This window comes from Photinus pyralis, unplaced genomic scaffold, assembly GCF_008802855.1.
Source record: "Photinus pyralis isolate 1611_PpyrPB1 unplaced genomic scaffold, Ppyr1.3 Ppyr1.4_LG8, whole genome shotgun sequence".
Classification (NCBI taxonomy): Eukaryota; Metazoa; Arthropoda; class Insecta; order Coleoptera; family Lampyridae; genus Photinus; species Photinus pyralis.
The window spans coordinates 11265093-11275184 of NW_022170819.1; the positions used below are offsets into that span (position 1 = coordinate 11265093).

At 39.2% G+C, this 10092-nt stretch overlaps 1 long non-coding RNA gene across 1 annotated transcript; it reads right to left on the reverse strand.

The window, feature by feature from the left end:
- Positions 1-3987: 3987 nt before the first annotated feature.
- Positions 3988-4660, reverse strand: LOC116178876. Its single transcript, XR_004146906.1, has 2 exons — positions 4509-4660; positions 3988-4313 (listed from the first exon to the last, which is right to left on the reverse strand). It is a non-coding gene; the product is annotated as an uncharacterized LOC116178876 (long non-coding RNA).
- Between the last annotated feature and the right edge of the window lie 5432 nt (positions 4661-10092).

Genomic DNA, 10092 nt, shown 5'->3' on the forward strand with positions numbered 1-10092 from the left:
AGAGGTGGTTTTTTCAGAAATCGTGAGATCTTGGAAACGGTTCAACTTTACACGCCCAAAAAATTATCTTCTTTTTTATCATAAACCAAGCTATGTTTCCTCCAAATTTCAAACCCCTACGACATTTTTTCGCAAAAATAAGAATTATATTTCGGCATCCCGTCCAAAGATGTTATTTATTTAACAACGTAGCCCGCCTTTAGGTGCTCAATTCCACAATTTTTTAAAGACCAAACGAGCGCATGCTCCGTTGGATCCGCCGCGCTAGGAGAGGTAGGTAAGTCGTCATTCGTTTTTTGTGCTTTTACTGTATGGTAGCGTTTTAGCTACTACCTTACGTGAGTAAGTACGCTCTGCGCTAATCGCGTTTAACTTTGTAAAATTCGTGATTTTGCAAGTTTTATCGGACTCTTAGTTTCAGTATGCCCAGCTGTGAAGTACGGCTGGGTATACACAAAGTTCTTCGAAGCATATAAGCTAAAGGCTTTGAGAGAGAATAACATGGACTTTAGTGCATCCATGCCCGTTCCGGAGTCCTCAGATTTTGATTGGTGGGAGAAAAATATCTACGGGGTCAATAATGACCTCACTCGAGAATCCTTTGATTTCGAGATTTTCTCGGACGCATCGTCCACAGGTTGGGGGGCATGTTGTAGGAACAAAAGGGCGCGGGGATGGTGGTCGGCAAATGAACAATTACACCATATTAATTTTCTGGAACTCCAGGCCATCCTCCTAGGGCTAAAATGTTTCGCTAGAGGTTTAAGGAATCGTGCTGTAATTGTCAGATGCGACAATACCACCGCAATCACATGTGTGAATCGCATGGGCAGTGTGCAGCACGAACACTTGAACAAACTAGCGAGGGAGATCTGGCAATGGTGCGAGGAGCGAGATATCTGGATATTCGCTTCCTATATTAACACCAAGGATAATTGGGAGGCGGATGCCGAATCTCGCGCTCTTCGCCCAGAAACAGAATGGTCCTTAGCGGAGTCGGTCTTTGAGAAAATTAAAAGCAAACTGGGAATACCGGATATTGATTTGTTCGCCTCGATAGCTAATCGCAAATGCATAAGGTATGCCTCTTGGCAATCGGATCCAGAGGCAGTAGCGTGCGACGCCTTTACTCTATCCTGGAGTAACTTAAATTTCTACGCTTTTCCTCCTTTTTCAATCATCCTAAGAGTATTACAAAAAATTAACACAGACAACGCTAGGGGTATCGTGGTAGTACCATACTGGCCTTCACAACCTTGGTTCCCGCTCTTTGTGAAACTGGCAATAGGCAAACCTCTTTATTTCGGACCGGACGTTAATATGCTTTTATCCCCTTACAGCCAGGAAGCCCACCCGCTTGCATCCAAACTTACCCTGGTAGCATGTCGGTTATCCGGAAAGCACTAACACTACAGGGTGTGCCGGTAAACGCCGTCGATACTTGTCTAAACTCTCTTTCGGAAGCTACTATCGCACAATATGGAAGTACATTCAGAAATTGGTGGAATTTCCGCGAAGCTTCAGGAGACGACGTTTTTCAGGCATCAGCCCAAGAAGTGATTTCTTTTCTACATCATTACCACAACAAAATGTGCTTTCGGAACAATCAACTCGTACAGGGCAGCGCTGTCATTAATTCTACCAGGAAATCTAGGTGAGGATCCAATGCTCAAGAGATTTATGAAGGGGGTGGCAAGGTTAAGGCCACCAAAACCTAGATATAACTGCGTTTGGGAACCTAGGCAAATTTTTATTTACTTTGAAACACATCCAGCGGAATCTCCAAAAGCTTTGTCCATGAAGTTAATAACCCTCCTCACATTAGCAACGGGACAAAGGTTGCAAACCCTCTCCCTTATCAAAATATCAAACATCTTAACTTCTGAGGATTTAATTCAAATTGTAGTTCCAGACAGGATCAAAACCTCCAGGGTAAGCGGACGTCAACCTTGTTTAATTCTTCCCAGATTCAACGATCTTCCCCATCTCTGCGTTTTCTCCTGCCTACAGAGGTACTTACAGGAGACTGAGAAATTAAGAGAAGGCCAAGAAAATCTGTTTTTAACCTACCAAAGGCCATATAGAACCGCTTCAAAACAAACCCTGAGTAGATGGGTGAAGTGCACGCTGCAGTTAGCGGGCGTTGGTACAAGCATCTTCAAACCCCACTCAAGTAGGCACGCGTCAACATCAGCTGCAAAAAGAGCAGGGGTTTCTATAGATGTCATTAAGGACTCGGCGGGTTGGAGCAGGAGCTCCAACGTTTTCGCTGAATTCTACAACCGCCCTCTTATAGATAGAAGCGAGTTCGCTCATAGTATTTTCAATATGTAAAAGCAATATAGTTACTATTAGTCTTAGTTTTGTCTTCCTCATTAAAGATGATTTTACTTCGGGAAATGTACGTAATTCAAACTGAAGTAGTTATCTTTAAACATCCTACGTTGTTAAATAAATAACATCTTTGGACGGGATGCCTCATATAATTCCGATCGAACTTCAGGTAAGTTCATTTGATCGTAGAATAAAAAATTTAAAAAAACAGTTTTTCCGGTTTTTCTAGGAAAATTGGAGGTTATGTGAAAATAGTGCAGATACAAAAGTTGCTCATTTTTTCAATCTCTATAACTTTTGCATATAACATTTTCGTCTAAAATTAATAGTTTTATCACAATTTGCAAAACACCACTTTCCACCCCTTTCAACCCCCGTGATTTCACCCGCGGAAAAATTCAGCTGTTTTAATTATTTTTTCCCAATTTCTATTCATTTCACCTGCCTGAAAAACCTGGTTTCGCCCGGTAACTAATTTTTTTTGTCAAAAAATATTATATAGCCTGGACTAAATATTGATTTCGACTTGAATAACGTTTGTATCTGCTTTTTGTCGTACTAGTCATGCCTTAACATGATTTCGGTAAGTGGATTTATTGCCGAATTTTTGATAATATAATAAGAAATGAGAAATACACATGAAAATGAACTAATTCATATATAATTAGATGAGAAAAAACATTTCTTTCTATTGGTGTTATAAACCCTCTAAGTTAACATGAGGAGCAACGATCTGCAAAAAACCTTTTTCCCATGTTAATTTATCTATGATCGGTATGTAAATGTACCTATGTAGGTACCTATGTAGGTACCTAAAAATACAAAATTCATAAGTTAGACTGTCATTGTATTAATGTAATATTGGCCACAAAAAGCACAATTTATTTTCTTCCGGGGTAGTCTTCCCTCTAGCCCCCCACCGCCGCGCAATTCGATCCTGAGAAGGAAGAACAGTAGTCTCCATAACCTTACGAGTACCTATTGCGAAATTTCTGGGAAATTTTAGATTTGGATATAAGGAAGGAAACTGATAAATATGCGGATATGTGTCCACTTTTAATTAATTGTAATGAAAAAATTCACGCTCTACGAGTAAATTAAATGGTAATACTTATGCAGACGTCTAAGCGCCGCCGTTATACCGGTAGATGCAGTAATAAAGTGAAGTGGGTCAAGTAAATGATGACTTTCACTATTCACGAACTCTACCTATACAACACTGACACTCACACTTTCTTATTACGGTAATTATTGCAGAAGGTTGTGGATATTCGGTATCGGTTTATTATGCTCTGTTTATGTAACGTAACGATACGATTAGAACTACCTGCAGTAATAATAATTCCAATAATGAAGCTCAATCATGCAGAAATAAAGGGGTAGGGGAAGGTGTTGTACCATGGGACAATTTTTTTAATTTATTTTGTTACAGCGGCAATTTTAAAAATTTGTTCTGTTTTTAAATATCAATAAAAGTAACATATTTTTAGCTACCCTAAATAACAATTTGAAGATTTGTTGTTACTTATTTTCACATTCATATTATGGACTAAAGTAACACATGCTCTCTGTCCCATGGTACAATAACATCGTGTACCTTGGGACTGAAATAATTGTACCTTGGGACGGGTTTTTTCACGCTAGTAACAGATCTAGTATTCATTTATTTATTAATAGTAGATAATTAATTGATATGATAACATGAAAAATCCACGGGAAACAAAAATTGCTCCATACGGCGTTCAGACCCCCCAACTGTTTTTGGTGTGGGCAATTTTTTAACAACGTCTGAACAAGGGAGATCATAAACTTCTTCGTTCTTGACAAATTTTTGCTAGTGTGGACTTACTTACACCATGTAGTCGCGCAGCATCCCTTAGACTGGTATTTTGAGTCAAAACGTCACTTACTGCTGCTTGAAGATTTGCTATGTTGATGGGGTCCCTTGCTTTACCGGTTCTACTGCGCGGCATAATAATCTGATAGAAGAAAATGCGACTAAGCAACCAGAAATCAAAAATTAAAAATGAATAAAATGCATGTACTAAAAATAAATAGAATGCATGTAGGTACCTTGGGACTGTCCCAAGGTACACGCACATATGTGTCCCAAAGTACACGTTTGACATTGAAATCTAAATTGCATGACAATTATTTATGTCTAATAAATTTACCTTTGTCTGTATGTGACACTACAAATGGAATTGAATGAAGTACACGCTGGAATCCAGAAAATTTCAAAATTCTATGTCTTCAACACGTAACGCGCGGTTAACCAATACACAAAAACTAAATTAGTGATTTGCAAAACGTAACCTGTCGCCCTGTGCACGTTCTATGACAAATGTTACTGAAAATATAGAATTCCTTAAACACAACAGTGTTCCTCTATAACATACTACAACATTAACATCAATGTGACCATAGATGGCTCTAGTAGGCATTTTGTCCCAAGGTACATGCGTCCCAAGGTACAACACCTTCCCCTACTGTTACTGGTATGACTCCATCAGAGTGTATTTTTAAACAAAAACCACGTACCCGATTAGATTTCATTAAACCAGGAAATTGGAGAAACCCAAAAACCTCAAATAAAACAACATCCCCTATAACTAAATTGTTTTGCGAAGGAGAGGTGTATGTCAAAAATAATAAAGGCTCTCCAAATTGGATTGAAGGTTCTATTATAAAGATATTAAGTTTGGTTACATACTTGGTGGATGTTGGGGGATTATTCAAGGTGTATCACGCGGATGATTTGAGAAAGAGAGACGTGAACTCAGAAATGACCAGTATGCCCGAAACTATTGAATTAAATATACCTAAGGTTATACCTACAACTAAGTAAACCATGTGAGAATGTCCCAAATGGTAACTCGGATCTTCCAGAAGTCACAGAACCTAATGTAAGCGAAGAAATACAAAATGAAATTAAAGTAAATACTGATACAGATTACACTGGCACACCTGAGATACCATTGAGACGTTCAACTAGAACTATAAGAGCTCCGGATAGATTAAATTTGTAAGTTTGATTTAGAAGGAGGGAATGTTATGTACCTATTTCAGGGATTTTTACACTGAGAGAAAGAAATATTACATATTACCTTAATAGAGTAATTGTTAAACAATTCTAGATTGAAAATCCGACCTAATAAACTTTGATTAACAATAACTCTACAATTTATTACAAAATATTTTGTTAATAATAAATACCTAGCATTAGTAAGAATTCCTGCCGTATTATTAAATAATCTTAAATTATTTATAAATATTCTTTTTTTTTCATAATCCACGTTAATATCAATGTTTGCGACTTTATTGTTAATCAACCTTTTTTGTAATTAAGAAAATGCAGTAATCCTCAACATACTATATTATGATTTTACAATAAATAAAAATAATAGATAATCAAATTGCTTATAGATTTTTCTTTTACGTATTATTTATTAACATCAGTGGTTTATCAGAAAAATATTTTAATTTATTATTAATTAATAAAAGAATATTTATTATCAATATTTTGTTTACCATTGAATACCGGCCAGAAGGATATTTCAGCATAAAGATACAAATAAATGTTCTTATTAAAATATTTATTTGTCTATAGTATCAAAATATATATAAACATACATATAAAATAAAGAAAAATAAATTCACACATAACAAAAAATAAAGACGCAGATTGCAAAGTACATTGAAATAGTATATATCTAAATATTTAGGTAATCTATATCATAAAAAATGACACGTATACAAATAAAGAAAAATAAATTCACATACCTATAACAAAAAAATAAGTTAATCCTATTAACACTTCAAACTGTTTCTTTTAAACAGTGCTCATATTACTCAGAAATGTCAAACCATTGCCAGCAATGTGAGTTCGTAATGAACAAAGTGTATCATTAATGTTAATACAAAACTTTTTGTTGGTATGCTTAATAACAAGGTAACTAGCAAAATGTTCCATGTATCCAGTTTCAACATCACTGTATATAAACCAAACAGTGCCATTTTCACAAAATATAATGTTGTCTATTTTCCCAAATTCTGGTTCTATTCCATCACTGTTGTGTAAGGGCAGTTGCATATAGTGATTTGGCTTAAAAATTATTCCCTTTTTTTTAATCCACTTTATAACACTGCAGTTTTGAGAGAAACGCTTTTTTATCGAATCAGGTAGCTCTATTTGGTTGATCTTACAAATAAACGGTCCCAAAATGGGCAAATCTTCTAAACCATCGTTCATAACTAGTCTGTGCGATAAAATCAATTGATGTTTTAAAGCAAGAGTATATGTAATATTAAGTCGTGAGGTAACAACATGAGCATTATCTTTTGCAATTTTATGAAATGCCTCAAAACGTATAGATGAAACATATTTTAAACAACCTACAAGCGCAATTGTGGATGGATAATGGACTAAAAAGTGAAATTTAGGTGGCAGAGTACAATCAAAAAGACGAATGTATAGTTGGTTAAAATTTGATATAATACTTTTTAAATAGAAAACTTCCTCAGATCTTAGTGATCTTTTTGTGACAATGTGAACAATAGTAAAAAGAAGGTGAAAAAAATACCAAACCTGATCCGAATCATCGATTAAATCCCCAACAATTAAAGGGAAGTAAGAAATAAAAGCCTGCATTTCAGAGGACGACATAATTATAGCCCCCTTTTCTAGATGCTTTAAATTAACAGGTGGAATTCTATTACCAATATCGATTTCACAGTCATAATCAAAGTATTTGATTCTGTCATTTAGTCGATAAATTGTAAAATATTTTTTGCTAAAAATGAAATCGTTAAGAATTTTTGCCATTGAGTATCTGCACACTCCTTCAAAAAGATCGTGCATAATATTACATGAAACGTTAATAGAGCAATGAAAATATGACAATTGATTGAAAATACAGATTTCTTTAACACCTTCATAATTAACACAATAGTTCTCAGGGTTTCGTAAAAGAAATGGATCTTCTAAATGCATTGTTTGAGTCAAGTTTTTATCAGCTCTGCATATTCGACAAAAATATGAAGAATTGAAGCTGGTATTGAAACCCAAAACAGAATTCATTCCTAGATTGTCGCCTAATATTAAAGGTGCTATAAAAAAGATTTGCTTTCGTTCATTATTTTCCAATATGATTTCAATACCTTCTTGTTCCAAAAATAATAATTCTTGGACAATAGGTTGGAAAGATGCATCATTGCATTTTTCTCTGTCGGTGCTATGAAATAATGCAAATAAAAATATATTTTCTAATTTTGCTGAAAACTGTGGTGGTATACAAGGTAATGAATAGTAAACAGCTCCTATTTTATGGACACCTGCATGACTTCCAAGTGGATTGCAAGATTCATAGTCGTCAAAATATATAAATATTGGAAAAGTAAGGCCTTTATTTTTATACACATTGTCGCTTGTAATTTTTTTCCATAAACTACCAGTTAAAATTGAATTGAACACACTACAATAAGCAAATAAGCCGACTTTTTACCCGAAGCAGGATTTTCACGAAAACTCCTAGAATCGTCGAGTACGTCGAGGACATGAAAATATATAAAAACCGGGCAAATCGCTCGACCAGTTTTCCCCCCGCGCCACCCCCCTTTTCGTGTTTTTCCCCATAAAACGCCCTCCGGAGGACCGAAGGTAAGTGTCACGCGGACGTCGCCGCGGCCCGGGGGGGTACCGAGGACGACCGCGCCGAACCGCGTACATTGGAATTTTTTATCGCCCACCGGCGGGGGGGCTGCCGTAAGACGTGAAAAAAACGCGAAAAAACACCTTTTCGGACCTGGAGGAGAAGTTATACTACCTACGGACTCGGTACTTTCGGAATCCGTAGCCGTTACGTTACGTCACTTTTACAATTTTTTTCGATCCGCCTCGACCACCGAGGGAGGTGGGGGTGGGACGCGAACTTTGCCCTGGAGGTCGTTTTCCGACATAAGCGCGACTTTGAAAATTCGCGGCGGACGAAGGAGAAGAGTTACGGAAAAACTTTACGTTGCGCGCCGTTAGCCGACCTCGTCGCGCGAAAGAATAGTGCGGTGGGCGAGGCGCGCGACGCGAAGCGGAGCGCTTGTGAATTTTTTAAGAAAAAGTGCGCTTTTTTGGGGTAAAACGGTTTTTCCCCCGGGAAAAATAGGAAACCGAGTCGAGCGAAGGGGGAGATGTCGAAACGGACGCGGGACGTCGAGACGCTTCCGACGCGCCGTCGCGCGAACTCGCACCCCCCCGCACTCCCCCGCTACGTGGAGGTAAAGTCCGCAGGTCGCGGCGGGGGAACGGGGGGGCGGATCGAGTTGCGGTTTTCCGTCTCGGACTCGTAGTTCGAGGCCGCTTCCGGGGTGACGGGTCGGGGTTCGATCGCGGGCCGTCGAGGCACGTGGAGGTGACGAAGAGGAGCGAGTTACCTTTTTCGGACACCTTTTCGCGAATCGTTAGCAAACGTGACCGTCAAATTTGTTTAAAATTTTTAAATCTCGAGAGCGTCCGACGACACGCCCTCTCGTATTTTTTTCGTGAAGCCCTAATTTTTAGGAGGGGGGTGGCGGGGGGGTCGAGTAACGAAAAAATGCGTTTCGCGAAATTTAATACGGCGAACTGGACGCGGGACGTCGCGCAGTTTTCGACGCGCCGTTCGTCGACCTCGCACCCCCCCGCGCCCCCCCGCCGCGTAGAGGTAAAGTCTAGACGCGGTAGCGTGCGAACGAGAGGTCGTATCGAGTTTCGGTTTTGACTGTCGACTTCGCAATCGAACGGCGCTTCGTAAATATCTCGGGTCGCACCACCCTCCACCCCCTCCAAATGTCTCTTAATTCGCATTTTCCTCTTATTTTGACGCTTTTTCGCAAACGACGACCGCTACGACGATGCCGTCGATCGCGGTGGGGTTCCCGCGTCGATCGGTCGCGTTCTGGAATCGAAAAAATTAGCGAGGCGAGGCGGCGCAGCCGCCGAAGCCGAGAGACGTGTCCTTGTAAGTACGAATCTCGAAAATTCAAAAACGCCGCCGATTCGATCGATCGACGCGTCGGACGTCGCATTTTACCTCAAAGGACACGTTACAAAAGGTTTCGTCGAAATACGAGGCCCGCTTCGAAAGTTATTCGAAAAAATTTAAAACGAAAAAATTTCCATACTATCCCCTTCCTTCGAAAAAATCGAAAAAAAAAATTGTCAAAAATCGTCGCTCTTTCGACGTCATCTTATGCGTTTTGGCGCGGAGATTGCAAAAACGAAAAAAAATTCTCATAAAAGATTTACGGTTTCGGCGGTAGAGGGCGCTTTTTGTTTTTCGAATTTTGCACACCTTTACAAAAAAATTCGTAATTTCGCCAATATTTGAGATATTCGGGAGGTCGAGGCGGCGATCGAAAGAGGAAGGACGAGGCTATTCTACGACAACTTCACTTCCCCCGAAAAATCGACGGCGTCTCCGGGAGAGGACGTCGAAGAAAAAATGAAAATGCTCCCGAAAATGGGCGCAAAACGGGCACTCGCCGGTGGAATTCCGGGGACTTTTCGCTTCTAAACGATCACTTTAGAGTGGACCTTTTATAAATTTGCCCCGCGGTCCCCGCGGTACGATCGCGAGCGCGTTAAATCGAGATCGATACGAAAACGGCATTTTTCGCGAAAATTTTGACGAAAAATTAATAATTTCCGTTTTTTGCCGAAATCGACTCCAGACAGCGAGACGAAGTGAGGGTACAAATTTGGCGAAGTTTTGGTGCCCCCAAGTG